Source organism: Vidua chalybeata, chromosome 8 (genome assembly GCF_026979565.1).
Source record: "Vidua chalybeata isolate OUT-0048 chromosome 8, bVidCha1 merged haplotype, whole genome shotgun sequence".
Classification (NCBI taxonomy): Eukaryota; Metazoa; Chordata; class Aves; order Passeriformes; family Viduidae; genus Vidua; species Vidua chalybeata.
Window position 1 is genome coordinate 29855472 of NC_071537.1, and position 10383 is coordinate 29865854.

The 10383-nt window shown below is 40.4% G+C and overlaps 1 protein-coding gene across 1 annotated transcript in view; it reads right to left on the reverse strand.

Moving 5' to 3' along the window:
• Positions 1 to 10383, reverse strand: part of RTKN2 (rhotekin 2) — a 52447-nt gene that overhangs the window by 39394 nt on the left and 2670 nt on the right. The window lies entirely within an intron of this gene.

Sequence of the window (10383 nt, forward strand, 5' to 3'; positions counted from 1 at the left end):
TTCCCACACAGGTATAGAATCAAGCCCATCAGAAGTATCCTGTTGGACAGGGATCTTCACAGGTGACTGACAGCTTCACTAGAATCCTTTGTCCACCTGAGAACACAATGTGGACACACAGGGTCTAACAAAGCAAAAGTTTTGCGGCCTTTCCCTAAGTTTAGAAATTTAAGTGGTCTGTCTTTTCTATTCCACTTTCTATCTTTACAGCAGCTGAAGGAATGAGGCTATCTTTAATTCCTTTCAAAATCAAAGGTGATTGAAATTGGCTGCTTGGATCCATTGCTAATAGGGGGACATTTATACACACAGAGAAATGGTCACACAAAAATAACACTGCTGTTTAAACCCAGAGAGGTCCTTTCAGCTCTATATTACAGGGACATTCCATACAAGGAGGATTTCCTGGAGATTCTACACTTCCTTACTATGCCTTCTACTAGGATTCCTCTTTTAGTTACAGAGCCCTGATTTGATTTCTTGGGCATTTACTGCAGGTAGCATTTGGTGGGTAAAATATCCATCTGAGACAGCTGCATCCAAATGTTTGCTAGGCAGTGTGCTGGTGAAGTCACCAGTTTGTGTCATGGGAGAATCCAGCTGGGCACTCTGTATTCTGGTTGCAGGGTTAGGCCTGTTAGGATTTTTCCCAATTCATCTTGCAAGTACAAGGCAAGTAAGAAGTCACTGGATTGTTTAATGGATTACCACTTTGAACCTGAAATGGAGAGTAAGTGCACTGACAATATCAAAAATCTAAAGATATACTCCAATATGAGAAAATAATGTCAGAAAATCATCTTCCTTTTGATAGACAGAGGACTTCCACCTACTGCTGTGAGAGCAGACATAAGCCCACTTCTGATAGCGCTCACCCAGGTAAAAGGAGCAATTCTACAGTTAGCTCTTGGGATTGGCTTTTTTTTTTTTCCTGAAGGTAGATCCAAGCTAACTATTTGCAGATGGTTTCTCTGTTTTTCCCAAATAATGCCGAACATCTCTACAGAACACAATACTTGGAAACAATCTCCATCTGAAGCGAGTTTGTAGTTTGGTCTGATTTTTCCAAGTACTGGAATATATGTATCTAGGGAGAGAAAAACAGCAAAGCAGTGTGCTCTGGAGACAAGCAACATTAGCTGCCCTCTGTTCAGCCACCTGCAATCAAGTTCCCCCTGCACTGCAGCATTGCTAAGTAAATAGTAACTTGCCCTTACCACTGCACGTCTTGAGGTGACAGCTGGCACAATAACCCAGTATAAATTGAATTCTTTGCATTTCACACACTATTTGGATTGCTTTGATCCAGTATCAGGGAGGATATTCAAAGGAGCATGGATAGGGATCTATACTTCACTGCAAATTCTCACTTTGCCATAAGAAATGTTTCTCATTCTTATGAGATTGGTTTGTCTCAATAGTTTTCCCAGTCACACTTGGGGCTATGACCATCTGCAGCTCCTTAGGTTTTCCTGCCTTGCCACAAAGCTGTAGTTTTTCTGCATTTTTCTGTCCCGAGTTGGGTTTCAGCTGCATAAATGGGCATTTGTCATACTGATCAGGCCAAGAAAGAGTGAGCCAAAGCAAGAAGTATTAGGGTAAATGTTATTTCATGAAAATAGCACAGTAAAAAAAAAAACAAAACCTCTCATTACTATCAATATATTTATTGATGTGTGCAACATAATAACCATTTCTGGTTGGAAATTTCTATCAGAGGTTTTAAGCCTCTGGTCCTTAAGGAAAATCTGGCTTGCAAATTATGTCCTGTTTCTTACAGAAATAGATACTGAATAAATATTGAACAGTTCATCCACTCAAGTGCTTAGATTAAATAAATACATCCACAGGAATAAAAGGATTTAAGTTTTTAGAACTGCGAGATAATTTTTCTATTCTCAGCATCCCTAGTTGCTGTGCCTTCACCAAACTTCTCCCTAAATCCAGTCTCTTCCTCTGCCCCTCAGAGTGCAATACCACTGTGAAATAACTTGCCTCCTTGAAAGCCCAAAAGCAAAATGTAATTGTCACATCACAGCCAACACTGGGATCCCAACAGGGATGTAAGGCTGTTCCTGGGGAATAAGTCCAGAGTCAGACTACATCTTTTATACAGGTGATGCTTTTTTGTGGAATCACTGTGGTGTTGGATCAAAATTGTCCATTCACCTGTAGGAGGGACTAGGATATCATTCCATAGGGTAGAAGGATCCATTCCATAGGGTAGAAGGATCCAAGGGGAGAAGCTTGCTGCAAAGGACCCTGTGGACACCCTGTGGCTGAGGTGATGGGGCAGCACACACTCTCTTCAAGCTTACCACAGCTGCACTGAAGGAAACCAACCCAGCTATTTTTTTCCTACTCCAGTTCCCCTCAAAGACAAACCATGGGGAGGGGATGAAACTGGGCTGTGCATGTGTTCTCCTCAATGTGAGATGGAAGCGATAATAATGATAATATTTTTTCCCTAACAAAATGACCCATTTTTACTCATCATTATGAAAAATCAAGGGTTGAGTAGCAAATATGAGTAACTACATTTTACCTGAGGTTGGTTTGTCAGACATTTCTATCATCCTTCTAACCATTTCACAGCCTGTTAAATGAGCTGAGACAACACTTGAAGTCACTGTTAGAATTTTAAATTAAAATTATGGTAACAATAAATAGCACCTCATGTTTTACAGACAATTTCATCCTGAAGAATAAAAATAACTAGTTCTGCCTGGATGCATGCATGATTTGCACACATGCACATGTTTACTTTCTTATCTAAAAATCAATTTGAGTTCTAGGAAGCTATTTCTAGCACTTGATTCTAACCATGTGTTTGTACAGTGTCATCAAAAAGCAATCAGGATGTTTAAAGAAAAACCAACAAACAGCAAGTGCATTTTTTATAACAGGTTCTTTAAAAAGCTAATGCAGACCCAGAGGGGAGGTTATCCAAGTCTGATACAGAGGGACACCTGTTCAAGATAATTCCCAAATACTTTTTTGCTAACAATGTTTGTGCACTAAGGCTGTTTCAACCAACAAGTTAAAATCTCTGCTTTCTTTTATTCCTTCTCTGTTCAGGAATGTTTTCCCTGTCCATAAACAATCTCTGCAACACTAAGTCACCCTGCTTACACAGATAAGGCATTGTATTTTGTGAGAGAAAACACCAGCAAAAGCAAGCCACTATCTAACATGAAGACAATTTTTTCTTAGTTTATTTCATAGTGTGGACACTCACAACAAAGTCTTATTTCTTTTTAAATACCCCTGCTCTGTCATACAGCCCCCTTCAGAAGCGTATTAACTTCCATCCTTAAAACACCAGCCCAGGAGGGAGCTTCGAGAGATACAAGTGGGCTGCTGCTTCTCAGCTGCCCTTTGTGTTGCCTAAAGTCTCTCTCCAGAAGTCCATCTCTCACACTTTTGTGAGGGACAGGTTCTTTCATCCATGTGTGTTGCTACACCTGCCTGCTACACAGACACGAGCACACTCTTGCTGAATGGATTTGAACAGCCACTTGGCACCACCAGGCACTGAAGCACCCAGAACTTCACTGGCAGCTTTCATGCAGGCAGTACACACATCACTAATCTGAACAGGTTTTTCTCATTACCACCCGAGTTACACAATTTTTAGGCATTCCTTTCAAATTGTCTTATGACATGACATTGCTAGGTTGGTGGAGAACTTCTTAGGCAATTTTAGAGGTAATAAATTTCATACCTATTTGGCAGCATAATGGTTTATGTGCCACCAAGTGTACTTTACTGGCAGTCATCTCAATAGCTGGCTAGAAAGTCATCCATGGCAAACAAGTTTCTCCAGGCTATGCCTTTGAGGGATCAGATTTTGGTAAGGAATGAATCATTCTCTTGTTACTAATGGTTTCACCTCTGGGCATTTCTAAACTAAATTTACTGATCCAACCAAGTAGCCTGAGTTTGGGATAAAATGTTTCAAAAGAGAACAGGCAGAGGACTCTAATCCCAGGTAGCACTGCAGCTTTCATGAAAGCCTTGGAGAGAAACCACATGGGTAATTTTGCATGCTGGGAAGGCTCACCTGAGGTTAGCATAGACATGAATCAGTTTGGAGATGGAACCAAGCCCCATTTGGATGAGATCAGTCTGGGCTCTGTTCCTGCTCCTAGTGGGAGGATCTTTTGCTGCAAATTATATAAAGTTAGCAGCCATCTGGGGGCAAGAAATTTGAGGAAAAGATAGAAAACACCACGGCCCAATAAATTTTTTCCTTTGGTGAACACATGTTCTTTCAGTTCCCAGCCTCAGATGGAGCTAGCTGGGAAGCTTTCTGGTCTGTCTGATGAAGCTGAATGGTCACACAGATGTCAAGACCTACTGCCTAAAAGATAGATGTGGATGTGAAAACATCTGTTTTCAGGAATCTTTTTACATATTAACTCTTACCTATCTTTCAAACTGTAAATATATCTATGTTTCACTGCACATGTGGCATTGGCAGGAGCACAGTATTTCCCAAGGCTGTGCCTTTTACTTATTCAATTTTTCCTAGGATACATATCTGTTAAACTATCTAGAACACAGCTTGTTTGCTTCCTGCATACATAGCTTTAGTTCATTGCATTTTTTAGCTCCTGTAATAAGAACATGTCATTGACTTCAGAGCCTTCTTTTGAGAAGAAGCTCCTTTGTGCATAAAACCATTTGACAGAACCTTCTTGCATGCTCTCAGGCAGGGCCTTCGAAAGTTATATTAAAGACAGTCCACCACCTTGCTCTGAACATTGCAGATTTAGCAATTGCAAAGGGTAGCATTCATTATAACAACAGAAATTAAACTGTCCCTCAAAGGACAACAAACTCACTTCAACTTGCACTACACAAGACATTGCTTTAACACAGACCATTTGGCACAAAATACCAGATGTAAATAGGGGCCCATTTCTGCAGCAAGACACTGCCTAACACTTCCAGAGTACCACTTAGAGAAGAGCTGCAACAAGAGACAAACAATGCCTTGCTTTCATGCTCAGATGGATTTCATCCCATCTAACAGATTTCTGTCCTTGCCACATGCAGCTGCTGTAGAAGAGGCAAAGGACTCCAAAACAGCTGTGCAGCCATATGATTTTTTTCTGCCCAGTCTGAGCATTGCTTGGCTACAATCTGAAAACTGCACATTAACAGCAAAGCTAAAACTCTGGAAAAAAACAGGCTCTTTCATCTCACTACCATGTAGGAAGTAATGAGTGCTCTGTACTTTTCTTCTAAGCTTGTCCCATTCTTGTAGATTGTGTCTTCTCTTTATCATATAGGAAGCCTGTTGGCTTAAGTGAGCCCCTCTCCAGTAACTTTGAGAGCCTCATTCATCCCCCCCATTCAGAGTCCGACCCAGCAGAAGCCTCCAGCCTACTCAGTCATTCTCCCAGGACAGCAATAGCTGATCCCCCAGACCTTTACATGCAATGCAAACATGAAAGTGAACTGCTCATATGAATATCAGAAAAAACAGGAAAGAGTGTGAAGGAATAGAATTGTCCCTAAGCATCCAATAAAATCAATATACTTTCAGATGACATTAAAGACACAAGTCTGAACTGTCTTCTGTGTCCCTACGTGATTCTTGGGATGCAGGTACCCTGAGAAGGGAATTTAATAGATGGAATCATTTAATATACGACATCAATGTGAAAAGCTGCAGAGCCAAATTTTCTCAGGGAATAGAAATGACTACACTCAAGCTACAGAAAAGTTTGTAGCATTCTACTAAGTTTTGTCAGTATTCTTCTGAATCCAAGCTAAGCTTTCCCTGTTGATTTGAATTTACTACCATTGTGTAATAGTAAACAGAGAAAATACCTTTTATTGCCCAAACTGACATTTTATTCCCTTCCTCTTGTTTTGGTCTTCCTCCTTTTGAAGGAACTGCTGTGTACTGTATGCTTCACAGTCTGGGTATTTTTCAGTATATTCTTCCTTTCCTGTTCCTTCTGAGTTACTGCATTATCATATGTAGAAAAGTGCCCCAAATATAGTGGTTCTTAAAAATCACATGTTAAGATTGTTGATATGTGACAGCAAAGACCAAGTAGCCCATGCCAGTAGGAACCAGAAGCAATATGGCAAATTCTCAGTGGCACTGAAGTCCCTGGCTATAAGAACAGACATGAATTTGAGATTTTACTTAAGAAAATTAAATCAAATAATTTCAAGTCATATTAGTATGCATACTACATAGGAAATGTAATGGTATTTTCTTCATGATTTAAGAATTCTTATCTGAATACAGAGAACACCTAAAGGACATTTGAAATTGAATTGTAATTTGAAATGAAATTCAAATTGAGTTGAAAGGACCACAAACACCTTCTGAGGTTCTTTCCAATGCTTCATTCCAACCAGCACTTGGCAATTTTTCTGCTAATTGAAATTTCAATGGATACATGATTTTGCAAAAATCTATCATCATTCATATTGATATTTTAACTTCCAGAAAGACCAGTGACAGAAGAACTGTGGGCTTTGTGCAATTGATTTGTTTGTATGGCCAGATGTTGTGTGGAAACTTCTTTGCTTGTGCTGTCACTTCCTGTTGATCCGAAATTCATTTCAGATTATGTGATAGCATTACCTGGCCAGAATATGGGAATAAGCAGTGTTTTCAAATAAACTAAAACGGGATGAGCTGTGGATTCTTCTCTTCCATTACTTGGGCTTTACTATCAGCCATGTTAGAAAGTGCTCCCCCCAAAAATATCTTAGCTTTAATAATAGATTACCATCTGCAATGTATTTTGATCTTAAAACTACAGAATCCTCATCCTGACAGTCCCAGTGCTGTAGACAGAGGTGCTGCTACACTGTGGCTGCTCACATGAGGAGCAGAAGTGAAACAACTCTGTTAAAAAGCTCCAGTTTGTTCTCATGAATGTTACAACTCAGAGCTTAGACTTCCAACCTCTGAAAAAGAGATGCTGTTCCTCTTCCCTTTCAAAATAAGCACAGTAAAGAGTCACTTGGCTAGAAGGCAAATCCCCCCAGCTTTTGTACTTGAGAGATGACAGTTGTATTTTCTTTATCCTCCTCCCTCTTAATTGAAGTCACTCTTTTAGAAGAAAAATTAAAATGGCTGAAGTTCCAGCCATATCTCCTGCTGACACTCCTCCCCACAGCCCATCTTCTCCTGTCTCTTGGCAAATATGCTCACAGCCATTTCACACCTGAGAACTCTCACCACATACGGACTAAATGGTGCAAATCAATCCATAAGAGAACCCTTTATTCTCTATTTTCCTATAAGAGCATGCAACAGTATGGGTAGATAAGAGGAAAGCTCTTCAGGAGTCAGCTCCAAGCCAAGGGTTTCCTATCAGGACAAAAAGGAGTTTGGAGAGCCTGAAGGAAGGCTGGATGCTGACTACAAACCAGGCAGGATAAGCTGCTGCAGGACCAGGGGCAGTCTTGCAGCATGGTGCCTCTCTTGATGCTGTGACAACTCATTTGAAAACACAAACTTGACTTCACTTCGGGATCCATCCCCATATGGGCCACCAATTGTTGGCATCAGTGCTTGGCACCAATCGATGGTGGATGGAAACTGACTGTCATCACCGGTTTGTTATCTCACTGTAGAACTTTCATACCTTCTCTCTGTAAGCTCCCACAGGCAGCTCCTCACAGCACTGAGTCCTTTTCTTTCTTCTGCACAGCTGGCTAACTCCTTCCTGTCCCTACCACAGCTGCCTGACTCTTTCTGTCCCTAGCAGCACAAAATAAACCTTACTGTCCCTATCACAACCACCTGACCCTTTCTGTCCCTAGCACAACTGCCTGACCCTTGCTCCTCACAACAGCACAGCAAACTGACTCCAACTCTCCTCTCAACCATCTAACCCAATATTTTATAACACTCATCCTTATTGGACACAGCTGTGATCTATTAAGGGCAAGGCTGTCCCTAGTCTTTTGTAATTAGTACAGCTGCAACTCCTCAGGGGCGAGACTGCCTTCAGCACTATCTCTATTCTCTCACAACTTCATATATGATTTCAAAAGATGGAAGACTGACATTCAGATTGAAGTCCCCCTCAAAAGGAGGAGGAGACAACAACTAACCCGCACCAACAGTCACAAACTCAGCACATACATTCATGTCCTTCTCCTTCCTGTTCACTCTCCCTGCAAGCAGAGTGCCATTCAATCAGTATGCTAAAATCCACCACCAAAAGCCTCTTTCCTACTGCGTGGGTATGAGTGCCAGTGGCAGCAAAATGAACATTGTTGTATCTTTGATGATTCCTGAATATATCTGCATGCAAAGGTAATATGAATCCTCATCTAAAGCACCACTGCCACATAAATCACTCAAATACTTCTTTCAAGTTTCTAAGGTCTTTCCTTGGATTTCACTACTCATTTCTTACTTCCTCTCAATAAACAGGAAGATGGCAAATATTAAATGCAGGTAAGTTTCAGCTGCTCAAGTTATGTGCATCTGTAGTTCACACTCAAACACCAAGAAAAACACAGCACTTCCCAGCATACAAATTAACTGAGCTGAATAGGCATACTTATTTCAGGCACAGCTTTACAGAATGAGAGGACTGAGCCAGAGCCAAACTCCCAATCCCATCTGTATGCAGTGGTAACGGATGTGCAGCTGTGAAACATAAACTTTAACAGATTTAGAGATTTTAGAGGAGCTAAGATTTTAGTTAGAGATAAGCCTTACTAGAGTTAATTAAAATAAATGAGTAGGCCTTGATGAAGTTAAGAGTTAGTAGTTAACTAATAACTGATTGCTTGTCAACACAATGTTTAGTTAGCTGGGTTTATAATGAAGAATATAGAAACTGACAAATAGCTTTTAGGAACATAAGACAGTTGTGGGCCTCCTCTGTTCTGAAACCAATTGAAGACAAGGAATGGGAGTTCTACCAAGGTTCATTTGTCATATTTGCATTGCAAAGGTAGAAAGGTCAGATGAGGAAGACTTCATTTACTTCCTCATTTTGGGACCCTCCCCATGAAAGGGACCACCAACCCATTTCAAGGAACAAACTACGCATGCTTTGAAATGATTAGCATACAAAGCAAGGAATGGGATGTACTAAATGATGAATATGTATTTGTGTTTTGGGTATTCAATTCTTGTGTGGATAAAAGGACTCTGTAATCATCTGAAAGGTGCAGTGTGTATTTGGGAGCTATCACACACGCTGCCCAGCGTCGCAATAAGCATACACTTTCTAACTTTAAACTGTTAGAGAGTTTTTGTCCGTCACAGTTGGATATCGGTGCTAGATCAATATCCATATTTCTTTAATAAATAAGCTGTGTGTTTTTATATAACCATATATAGTTCAGGCAAACTTCCCCAAAAGCAATTCCATGCAAATTCATGTCTCCTATAAACTGGCTAGATCATGCAATGAAGACCTGTGTGGGGAGCGTGGGCATGAAGAGGAGAGACAAAAATTTCTGACACTCCTTTTCAAAGCAAACCAGTACATAAACAAGGAAATTAGAGGCTGCTGAATGTAGCCAAAGTGATCATAGTGAATCCAGCTCTACACCACATAAAAAAGGCTCCTACAAACATGTCAGCATTGAGACCTGAATGGCAAGTGAAAACAAAACTGACTCACCCATGTTCCTCATTTAGAATAAGAAAAATAAAGTATAATAAGATAAACAAGTACAGTAGCATGTAAAAAGAAAACCAGTTTTATAATATTCCCTTTTCTATCTACCTTCAGTAAAGTGGAATCATCAGCTTTAAGGAACTTTAACCTATTTTAAGGTCAGATGGAACCCTATACAACAGCTACAGACTACTACCTGAAAAAAGGCTCAATACTATGAATATTTCACCTTCCTTGCAGCACCAAACAGGTTGGTACATGCTGTTTTCATTTAAGTAACTTTTATCCTTCTGGGAATTATACTGCAAAGTGTTTAAAAAGATCTTGAAAGAGAGAGACGTATACAAATAAACTGCATAATGCCTCCCCAGCAGCTGGAAGAATTTCAGAGTCCTACATTATGGCTGTGTCAACTTGGGCTTTGTCTAAGTGATAGGGGTAGATTCTACCCACTCCAGATTTAAATCAGAGAGGATAAAGCTCAGACGTAGAATGGCTGATGCACATTCTCTGCTACAAAATGCACAGCTACTGGTATATTAAAGGTAGTCTGTTCCTATCCAAATGCTGAGAGAATGACTGAACTGGACATCCAAATGGCAGCATCAGGAATTGAAAACTGAAGACATGAGGAGCTGGATCCCAATCCAGCAAAACAAACACTTGGTGTACAAGTAAACCCTGAGAAATCTTGAAAGAAGAATTGCTGGGGCTAAATGGTTGCCTGATTTCAGATCTAACTGGCCAAAACCATGCA